A 12,001-nucleotide genomic window follows, 5' to 3' on the forward strand; every position below is an offset into this window, starting at 1 on the left:
GGTTTTTACTTCAACTTGAAAACTTTGAAATTGACTCTAAGTGAAAATTAATCCTAGATGAAGAATCACCACACCTTATTAGATGAAAACATCAAATCCACTCAATTAGCCCTTCTTTTCAAGCCCTAGGTCTTCTTTTTCTCTTGGTTCTTCAATGGATTTCTTGAGAGAAGATATTTTAAGAGAGAGGTTTTGATTTGGAAAAATTGAATAATGAATCTAAAATAGTATTTTTAATGTTTTAATACTATTAAAATAGGTTAATAACCCTAAAATAACCGTCCAAACATTTATTAGGACTTGGGGGTGAATTTACTAATTCACTCCTATACTTGGCCTAACAAAACCAAATTACACAGGTATGGTTCACGCCCTGGACTCACGGACCGTGAGTCCATTGTAGGGTCGTGTTTCTGGTCCATGATCTGGGGCTGCAACTTGCTTTTACTCCCCTTGATATACGGAGGTCATCCACGGGGCGTGAATCCCATCCATAGGTCACCATGTTTTGGCCAACTTGGTTGTTTCCTTAGGGTCTTGGGGTTTAGACTTAGGGTCTTCTTCAAGGAACTCCAGGGTGGTCCTTGGGGGGTCTTACCTTGAAGTCTAACCCCTAAAAACCTCAACCATGGATCAAGACAACATACAACCATCTCAAACTTCACACAATATTCAAACACGCACAAGTCTAGTTTCACTTATTCATTTTTGGGGTCGTTATAATAAGGTACATGGGAGTATGAGTCCATTTAGGGTTCATAGAATGGTAAGAAATTCGGATAATTAGTGAGTGTGTAATAATTTTTGTATTGTATTAAGTGTTTGTAGACCAAGAACAAGTGGATAGAATCAAAAAAAAGAAGGATCAAAATTCTTAATGTTTCTAGCTTGTTACGAGGTAGGTGATGGTTGTGATTCTATGCTTGTGTGATGTATTCTTATTATTGCTTAATTGTGATGCACGTATGTATGTGAATGTTGCATTTTTGAATTCACACTTGTTGAAAATGAGATAGATGCATGAATATATGTCATGAATCACTCTTGATTGTATGACTTGAAAGTATGCTTGTTTTTATGATTGTGGTGCGTTCATGAGATCGGATTGCCACGTTCTGCATAACTAACTAGGATTTGATTGCCATGTTTCGGGATAAAATTAGGCTAGAATTTCCACGTTCTGGAATAACTATGGGATCGGGCACCATGTGCCGGTGCATTAACAATTTAGGTTTGGGTTCCATGAGAGGACCAACTACTTGTGATAAATATGTAATATTGAAGCATGTGATATTCAATGTGTATATGCTTGATATACTGCATGGTTATATTATCATATTAACTTGCTTATGTTGCACTTAATGGGATAGTCGTGTGACCCTACGAGTATACGATAGTTGTGTACTGATACTGTACTTGCTCTATTTTCTTTTTAAGTACAAGGCATCTTCCAGCGGCTATTGACAGACCACTCTAAGAATATTTGTGATCGTTTCTTCCAAATTCAAGGGTGATCTAACATTTTCTAGCTGGTTTGGACTCTCTTTGGGTCTATGTCCACATTTAGGACATAGACTAGTTCTTAGATGTTTTATAATAGTGTGGGTTTTGACCCTTCTTATTTTACACTTGGTTATCGTTTAGTAGTTTGGTACATTGACTTTTAGGTTCTAGGTTATTTTCTTCCTCATTTGTTTAGTTAGTTCTTTATATTCCTTATTGAAGTTTATGGACTTGCTTCGATAACTTAAATGTCGTAGTTTTTGTTTTAGTTGCTTGGTTTTTAGTTATAGTAGTGGTTCTCCGACCGAACAGTTAGTGTGGGTACCAATTATGATGGTCTGGTCATGAAAAATTTGGTATTATAGCGTAGGTTCATTGATCTTGGACTACCAAAATGAGTCTTGTAAAGTCTCGCAGAACGATACGTGGATGCCTTTACTTTTCTTCGAGAGGCTATATGACTTTAGAAACTCTCTATATTTTTCTATTGTCACTTTTCATGCTATAACTTGGATCCAATTGGTATCTGGTAATACAAATTGGTAGATTCAATGGTTTTCGTCCCGTCGCTCCCATCAATGCGCCATCTGAAGAACCTGCAGCGAGAGGTCACGGTCGAGGTAGGGGTACAGGAAAAGCTAGGGGTAGAGGTCGTGGAAGAGTAGTGCCAGCTGGAAATGAGGTACTGGTTGAAAATGATCATATGAATAAGATTTCTCATGCACATCGTAAGGAGATAAAAGAGGATATTGAGGTTGGGGATGTTGAGGAAGTTGTGCAAGAAGAAGAGGTGCTAGAGGATACTATACGCAATAGATCATGTTATTCTTGAAAGGGTTGGTTGGTCTTGGAATTCTCCCCACTTTCCATGAAAATTAGGCTTTCGTCAATCCTCCTACTGCTTGTACTGCTTCTAAAGTGAGTAAAACAAAAGATAATGATGCATTCTTCCATCCTTTGTTGGGTTTTGTTATGACTAGCAATGAGCATGACATGTTGACTAAGTTTCTGAAGCTTAAGCCTCCGATATTTCTTGGTTCTGAGAGTGAGGATGCATATGAGTTCTTTCTGGGTTTCTATGAGAGGCTGCATAAATTGGGTATAGTTCACCAAAATGGGGTTGACTTCGTGTCTTTCAAACTTCAAGGTGAGGCCAAACAATGGTGGATAGCTTATATGGAGTGTAGTTCTTCTACTTTACCTCCACTCACTTGGACCATGTTTCATGCTCTATTATTAGAGAAATATGTGCCTAGAACCTTGAGGGGTATCAAGAAACACGAGTTTATGGTATTGGAGCAAGGTGGTATGGTTGTGGCTGCTTATGAGGGAAAGTTCCATGCTTTGTCTAGATATGCTACTCAATTGGTGACTACAAAGAAGGAAAGGATCCGCTTTTTAATTAGGGAATTGAATTCTAAATTGCAAGTATTATCTGTCCTTATGAATTCTGCAGAGAGGAGCTTTAGTGAGATAAGAAATTATGCTAAGAAAATGGAGAGGGTGAGGCAAGACAGTCAGGCTAATGCATTGGCTAAGAAAGACAAGAATTCTGGAAATTTTTAAGGCTCCCATTCTATAGAATCCAGCATAATAACGCTGACAGCCACTCCAATTCAGTCTGTTATGCTCGCCTCTACAGGTAACTACTCGGGAACTCCATCTTATTATTTTTAGGATAGCCAAGAACTCGCCTTTAACAGAAGACAAAACCTCTTTTGATTATACTTGCTAAAATTGTGGAGAGCTTGGACATATGAGGAGAGATTTCCCCCCATCCACGTGTGCTGGACTCCGTGCAGCAGTCATCTAGAGTAGTGGTACTCGCGGAGAATGGTAATAATGGTACTACACATCCACAAGGTGGACGAGAAGGTAATCAACTAGGCCTTAGAGGTAGAGTAAATTGTAACGTGGGCAAAGGTAACTCGCAACCAGGCAGGGAGGTATCTTGTCAATATAAGAGGGCTTAATGTTATGTTTTTCCAGGCAAGAATAAGGTAAAGGCATCTGACGTAGTGATCACATATACTATTCTTTTCTGTGACTAGATGACTAATGTGTTGTTTGATCCAGGTTCTACTTATTCTTATGTATCCATGAAATTTGCCTATTGATATGATTTATGACAATCTGGATGTCATATTTATGTTTTCATCCTAGTTGAAGCAGTCATAGTTACTCATGTCTATCGTGCTTGTTCTATGTTGTTTATGGGTTATCAGACTTGGGCTGATTTGGTGATTTTGGATATGAATGACTTCGACATAATCTTAGGCATGACTTAGTTGTCCCCCTATTATGTTGTATTAAATTGTAATACTAAATATGTGACTCTAGAAATTCCAAAAAGGGAAAAATTAAAGTGAGAAGGAGCGCACAAGCCTAAGCAAGCTTAGATTATCCTCCATTCGGACTAGTAAATTAGTAGGCATGGTTGTTTGGATTATTTAGCTCATATTAGGGATGTTGAGATTGAGTCTCCATCCATTGGGCCTATTCCTGTGGTGTCTGAATTTAGTGAAGCATTCTGTAATAACTTGTCTGATATGCCTCCAGATAGAGATATAGATTTCTGCATTGATCCTGATACTCGTCCCATTTTCATCCCTCCATATCACATGGCTCTGACAGAATTAAGAGAGCTTAAGCCTCAAATTCAAGAGCTTCTTGATAAGGGATTTATTCACCCTCGTGCTTCTGCATGGGGTGCTCCAGTTTTGTTTGTTAAGAAGAAGGATTGCAGCAGGAGAATGTGTATAGATTATTGACAATTGAATAGGGTCACTGTTCGAAAACAAGTATCCTTTGCCTCGAATAGACGATCTTTTTGACCATTTGCAAGGGGCATTAGTTTTCTCTAAGATTGATATAAGGTACAATTACCATCAATTGAAAATTAGGCCTGAGAATGTGTCCAAGATGACTTTTAGAACTCGTTATGGGCACTATGAGCTTTAGTTATGTATTTTGGTTTAACAAATGTGCCTGTAGCCTTCATGAGTTCAATGAATGTGGTGTTCAAACCATTTCTTGATTCTTTCGTCATAGTCTTTATTGATAATATCTTGGTTTATCAAAAAAGCGAGAAAGAGCATGCCAACCATCTTAGTATTATCTTGGGTGTTCTTAGGAAACACAATTTGTATGCTAAATTTTCCAAGTGCGAATTATGGTGGAAATAAATTGAATTTTGGGGCATGAAGTTTCAAAGGAAGGGGTAATGGTAGATCCTCAAAAGATTGAGGCGATTAAGAATTGTGTTGATCAAGTTCGGTAACTGAGTTAGGAGTTTTGTGGGACTTGCTAGCTATTATTGTTGATTTGTGAAGAAAGATTGCTTCTATTGCCACTCACTTGACCAATTTGACCAAAAAGGAGATATCATTTGAATGGACTGAAAAATGTGAGGAGAGCTTTCAAAAGCTCAACACTCTCTTGACCACCGCACCTATTCTAGCATTGCCAATGGTTGGTGTGGATTTTATTGTTTATTATAATGTTTCACATTCTGAATTGGTTTTTGTGTTGATGCAAGAGGAGAATGATATAACTTATACGTCGCATCAATTTAAGGGGCATGAGAGGAATTTTCCAACACATGATTTGGAGTAGGGAGAGGTAGTGTTTACACTTAAGATTTGGCGATATTACCTCTATGGTGTTAAATGCGAAGTATTTACCGATCATTGTAGTCTGAAACATGTGTGCACTCAAAAGGATCTGAATTTGAGACATCGAAGATAGATGAAGTTACTCAAAGATTATAATGTGACCATTCAATATCATCCGGGCAAGGCTAATGTGGTGGCAAACGCTTTGAGTCGAAAAGCGGTGCATATGGGTAGTCTAGCTTGGTTGTATGTATCCAAGCGATCTTTGGCAAAAGAATTTCAGAACATAGAGGCTAAGTCAACACAGTTGGGCATCTCAGAAAGAAGTGGGTTGTTAGCTAGTATTGAAGCAAGGGCCACATTCATTGAGGGTATCAAGGCTAGACAAATTGAAGATGAAGATTAAGAGGAACTTAGAAAGAGGATTACAATTGATAAGGCACAAGAGACCACTCTTGATGCGAATGGTGTACTCAGTTTTAAAGGGAGAATATGTGTTCTTAGAGTATATGACTTGAATGAAAAGTTTTTAGCATAGTCTCATTGTTCGCAATATTTTATTGATTCGGTTGTGACAAGATGTATAGAGATCTTAAACAAATTTAATGGTGGTGGGGTATGAAGAAAGACATATCAGAGTTTGTGGTAAAGTGTGAAAATTGTCAACAAGTGAAGTATGAACATCAAAGGACTATGGGTTTGCTTCAAAGAATGCCAATTCCGGATGGGAAGTTGGAAAGAATAGCCATGTATATCATGTTTGGTCTTCCCAAGACTTTGATAAAGTTTGATTCTATTGGGATGTGGTTGATAGATTGATCAAGTTAGCCTATTTTATTCTAGTAAGAATTGATTATAATGCGGAACAATTGACTAAAGTATATGTGAAAGAGATAGTGAGGTTGCATAAGGTACCATTTTCTATCACCTTAGATCATGGTACCCAATTCATCTCCAAGTTTTGGAATAAATTCCACAATGAATTGGGCACATAACTCACTTTTAGTACCGCTTTCCATCCACAGACAGAAGGGCGGTGCGAAAGGACTATTAAAGTGATAGAAGACATGTTGAGAGCATGTGTGATTGATTTGGAGGGCATTGAGATAATTTCCTACCTTTGTGTGAATTATCCTATAGCAATAGTTATCACTCCAGCATAGATATTACACCATTTGAGGCACTCTATGGGATGGGATGTATATCACCCACATGACGGTTCGAGACTGTGTATGTGAAACCATTGGAGGTTATTTAGTAAAGGATATTCAACATAGGGTGAGGAGTATCCAAGATAAGCTTCTAGTAACCCAGAGTAGAAAAAAGAAGTATGTGGATCATAAGGTGAGATATGTGGCGTTCAAATCTGGTAAAAATGTTCTTCTTAAGGTATCACCCATAAAATGGGTGATAAGATTTGGTAAGATGGGTAAGCTAAGTCCTAGGTACATTGGTCCTTTAGAAATTCTTGAGTGTATGGGGACGGTAGCATATAAATTGACTTTACGTTCTAACCTATCGAGTGTTCATCCGATAGTTCATTTGTTTATGTTGAAGAGGTATCATGATGAGGGGGAATATATCATTATGTGGGACTCAATTGTGTTAGATAAGGACCTCTAATATGAGGAGGAACTGATTGTAATTCTTGATCATGACATGCGTAAGTTGAGGACCAAGGATATCAAGTCCATTAAGATTCAATAAAAGCATCGTTCAGTTCAGGAAGCTGCTTGGGAAACCGAGAAATATGTGCGAGACAAGTATCACCAATTGTTCATCAAATCAGGTACTACTCCACGCCTTCATTAGCCTATATTCTTCTTAAGTTTGTCACTTGAGAACAAGTGATGGGTAAATTGATATTTATTTTAATGACTTGCTTCCTATCATGACCTAACTAACCGGGCCGTGTAGGAACCTACTCTCATACCTACGTAAGAGAACCCTCATAACCCAACAACTAGAAAACATGCGGAATTTAATGAAAATGAAGGCAAGCTAAGGAAGTTTAAGAATCAACCCATTTGAAATACAACTTTACTAAAATATACAAAATAGTTTATCAATCCCAAGGACCTAGTCTGATAAGTACAACAGTCACTAAGAGAATAATAGGGCCATCTAAACATAAGACTTAACTTTCACCATGCGGAATGAAACGTCAAAGTTGTTGGAGGATTTCTTCGTCTTCATCTAAGGAAACATCGGCAATCTTGCATCCAGACTAAGTCAAAAGACATAACAAGAGTAGTATCAATACAACGACACATACTGATAGGCATCTCCGGTCAACTCGATGTCCACCTTATTATATATGAATTGAACAGTAAAAGATCATGTCTAGACCCCTCGCTTCTCCATCCTAGCATTTTCTTAGTTAGCCTTCCTATTACCACCTATCTTTTTTCTACGAGGTTACAACTTAAATACACTAACCTCTTTGTAATCTACGAATATTGCTACTACACTTAGGACTCCATTATTTCACAACTCAACTATACTAGCCACATTGTATACTTCAAGTATCACTACCATCCTTAAGGTTCCATTAGATCATAACTTAACCATACTAGCCACATTGTATACTACAAGTACCATTACCACCCTTAAGGTTCCATTAGATCATAACTTAAACATTTTAACCACATTGTATACTACAAGTACCACTACCACCCTTAAGGTTCCATGGAAACGTAAATAAAATACACCAACATATAGATACATATACACACCTTACGATATTGAGCATAACATATTCCACCGTGCGCATTTTATCACAAGTAGTTGGGGTACCCAAAATCAATCTATTAGCATGCCAAAATGTGGTAATCCGATCCAAATATTATGTTGACACATGGCAATCGATCCCAGTTAGCATACCAGAATATGGTAATTCGATCAAAGTTTTATGCCGAAACTAGCAACTGATATTAGTTAGTATGCCGGAATGTTGCAATACGATCCAAGTTAGTATGTTGGAACGTGGCAATCTGATCCCAATCACACATCAAGACCACACATCTACGCAAAACTTTCATAGCATCGATAATTCGCATATCTCGTTTCAACATCTAAGACCATTATTTTAACATGCATATATATACAAGTATCACAACAAAACAAAATAAATGTGTACCATATCATCATAGATTCTCAACCATCACCTAGTAACATGCTTATTTACGTATGAGTTCCCTTAGCTTCTTCTTATAGAATTACACAATTCCAATCCTAGTTCTTTGTAAAGTTTTGTTACTAGTTTTCTTTAAACTAACTACAACTCTTTATCACAATTATCACTACAAAGTTTGAAAATAGTATATTCATAAATCCTTCCCCTTTCAGGTACCAAACTTAACCAAAAACCCATTCAAGAACACAAACAACAACCTCGAGTGGTTACAGTCTCAACATGACACTAACTATATAACCATTAAATTATAGTAACTTTCCACGGAATTTACATGGTGTATGAAGGTCTACACATACCACATACTGTTGAATTCATATATTACATGGTAATCATGTATTTACAACTACTAAACTCATAAAATCTAACCTACCTGGGGGCCAAGAAATTTGTACAGAGAATGATTTCGTTTCCAGCTTTTTCGAATTTGCTACTGTGAGTTTGGCCAAGATCACGCAAGATTCCTCCATCCTCATACTAGAAATCCCCTTCTCCTTCTTTCCCTAACTTGAAACAACTTTTTTTTTTGGATTTCTAGGGTAATTTATGACCTATAGGTTATTTTTGCAAAGATGGAAAAATAAGGATTTCTCAAAATTTGAATTTTCCTCGCCGATCCGGCTTTGGTAGGGTAAGTTGTCGCTATAGCGGTGCCTGTCGCGCTGTAGAAGGAGAGTGATCAAAATTTTTTGCAAATTTTTCTCTTCTCAAATAATGACGGTTTGGGTTGTTATAGTTTTGCCGTTATAGAAAAGCCAATGGGAAAAATTTTGGGGTTGGAAAACTTTTTTGTAGTATTTGAATTTTTTCCAACCTAGTCTAGATTTTAAAGAAATCAAAGTCTTTGAGGTGCGGAAAAATATGGTAGCAATCGAGTGAAACATTTATAATTTTTATTGTATGAGTTGTTTGATAACTCGTTAAGGAATCCATACAACTTTATGGAATTGAATTGGGGTGAGTAGAACTCCGGAAATAGATCTTGGCATGAAAGATATTTTTGCAGTGTCATTGTTTAGAGAAGTGTGGTGAAATGGGAGTTTTGCGATTCTTGAGATTGATCTTTTTCTCGGAAATGTTGCTTTGGTCTTGGTTTTTGCTGCCCTGGCGGGATGGGTGCCACTGTGGTGGGCGAGACGCGATTAATGTCATTAATACACCCCTAAACAATCTTATTTGACACTTTTCAATTTTTAGAGCTAAGTAATGAACTCCAGGAGACTCCTACTCATTTTTCACCATTCTTGAGGCTAAATGTAATCTTTTCACTTTCTGAATCCATTTTTTGATCCATAGTACATAATAGTTAGATGGGTACGTGGAGCATGGGTACGATCTACGGTTTAAAGAATTGTTAGAAATTCGGGTAATTAGTGGATGAGCAATGATGTTCGTATCGTATTAATTATTGGTAGAACAAGAACAAGCGGACCGAATAAGGAAAAGGAAGGATCAAGACTCAAGCTTGTTTCGATGTAGGTGATGGTTGTGATTCTATGATTGTGTGATGTATTCTTGTTATTATGATGCATGTATGTATGCGAATGTTGCATTGTTGAATTCACACTTGTTGAAAATGATATAGATAAATGATTATATGATTTGAAAGTACACTTGTGTTTGTGGTTGTGGTATGTTGATGGGATGGGACTACCACGTTCCTGTATAACTAACTGGGATCGCATTGCCACATTTCGATGCACTAACAGTTTCGGTTTGGGTTCCATGAGAGGACTAACTGCTTGTGATAAATGTGTATTGTTGAAGCATATGATATTAAATGTGGATATGTTTGACATATTGCATGGTTATATTATCGTATTAACTTTTTTATGTTGCACTTAGTGGGATACCCTCGTGATCCTACCAGTACTCGGTGGTTGTGTACTGATATTGCACTTGCTCTTATTTTTATTGACTACACGGAATCTTCCTGTGGCTATTGACAGACTTTTCTTCCAAATTCATGGGAGAGCTAACATTTTCCGAGACGTTTTGGATTCTCTTTGGGTCTATGGACACATTTCGGACTTACACTAGTTCTTAGATGTTTTATGATAGTTGGGGTTATGACCCTTCTTATTTAAGACTTAGTTATCGTTCAGTAGTTTTGTTACATTTACTTTCAGGTTCTAGGTTGTTTTCCTCGGCATATATTTAGTTAGTGCACTAAAATCCTTGTTAATGTTTATGAGAACTTCTTATTTCACTTATTTAATTTGCTTTTGTAACTTAAATGTCTTAGTTTTTGCTTAAGTTGCTTGGTTTTAGTTGTAGTGGTTCTCCCACCGAAAGTTAGTGTAGGTGTCAATCATGACGGCCTGGGTCGTGACAAATTATCTCATAATTCATATCAATGTAGTTTCATACTCTGTATATGAATTATAAATATCTTTTTTATTCCATGAATTTTAACTTTTTATTTATAAAAGTATACAAAATTATTACACTTTTTCAAACACTTAATTTTAGGTGTAAAATTATAATTTAGTATTATGCTAGCAAAATTATGACTTATAGGAGCATTTTAAACAAATCGAACTCCAAAAGTTGCTTTTATTAAAATTAATAAGATGAAATATATTAATTTATTTTTTAACTTGTATAAAACTGTCATTCGTAGGAAGACTTATTTAAATTTAATTGAATATATTAAGTTATTAATTTTATGAAAGTCATCATATAAATATTTTAATAAAAATTAATTAATTACATAATTTAATTTTACCGACTTTCGAAGTCGATATTATAATATTTTTGTTTATTATTTCATGCAAAATCGTCCTCCGGAAGACGATCTAAATAAAATTAAATCAAAATACTTCTCAATTTTGTTGTTATATTTAATTGAGGAAAAATAAAATATTGTTATTTATTTATTTTATTTAATACCAACATCAAGAGGTCGGTTATTATTGTAATTCATTTTTTCGAATGAATTCCGACCTCAAGAGGTAGGCATTTGGTTTTCCCTCTACATTTTGCATATAAATCGACTATTTGTGGTTAGTTTTCATATTAACGCAATTTCATACTCTAAATATGGATTAATGATGAATCTGGTTATTCCACGTATTCTAACCTTTTATTTATAAAAGTATACAAAATTGTTAAAGTTTTTTAAACAATTAATTATCCGTGTAAAATTAAAATTTAGTAATAGGCTAGAAAAATTATTGTTAATAGAAACATTTTAAACAAATCTACCTCCAGATTTCGGCTTTATTTAAAGTATTTGGATGAAATAAAAATATCGACCTAGTGAGGTCGATATATTAGACTATTTTTTTAATTCATGTAAAATCGTCATCCGGAAGATGATTTATTTAAAGTTTAATTGAAAACGTTAATATATTGATTTATGGAAGTCACTATATAAATATTTTAATGAAAATTAATTTAATTACGTACTATTTAATTTTACCGACTTTCAAAAGTTGGTATTATAACATTTTTTATTTTTTATTTTATACAAAATCGTCCTCCGTAAGAATATTTAAATAAAATTAAATCAACATATTTCTCAAGTTTTTTTTATATATTTAATGGAAAAAATAAAATATTCTTATTTATTTATTTATTTTATTTAATACCTATATCAAGAGGTCATTAATGTTAATAAGTACTGATTATTTTATCGTACTTGTAGTTTGTTTTATTAAGTTTTTTTTTTGAATTTTATATTCTATTT

This window comes from Solanum lycopersicum, chromosome 3 (genome assembly GCF_036512215.1).
Source record: "Solanum lycopersicum chromosome 3, SLM_r2.1".
NCBI lineage: Eukaryota > Viridiplantae > Streptophyta > Magnoliopsida > Solanales > Solanaceae > Solanum > Solanum lycopersicum.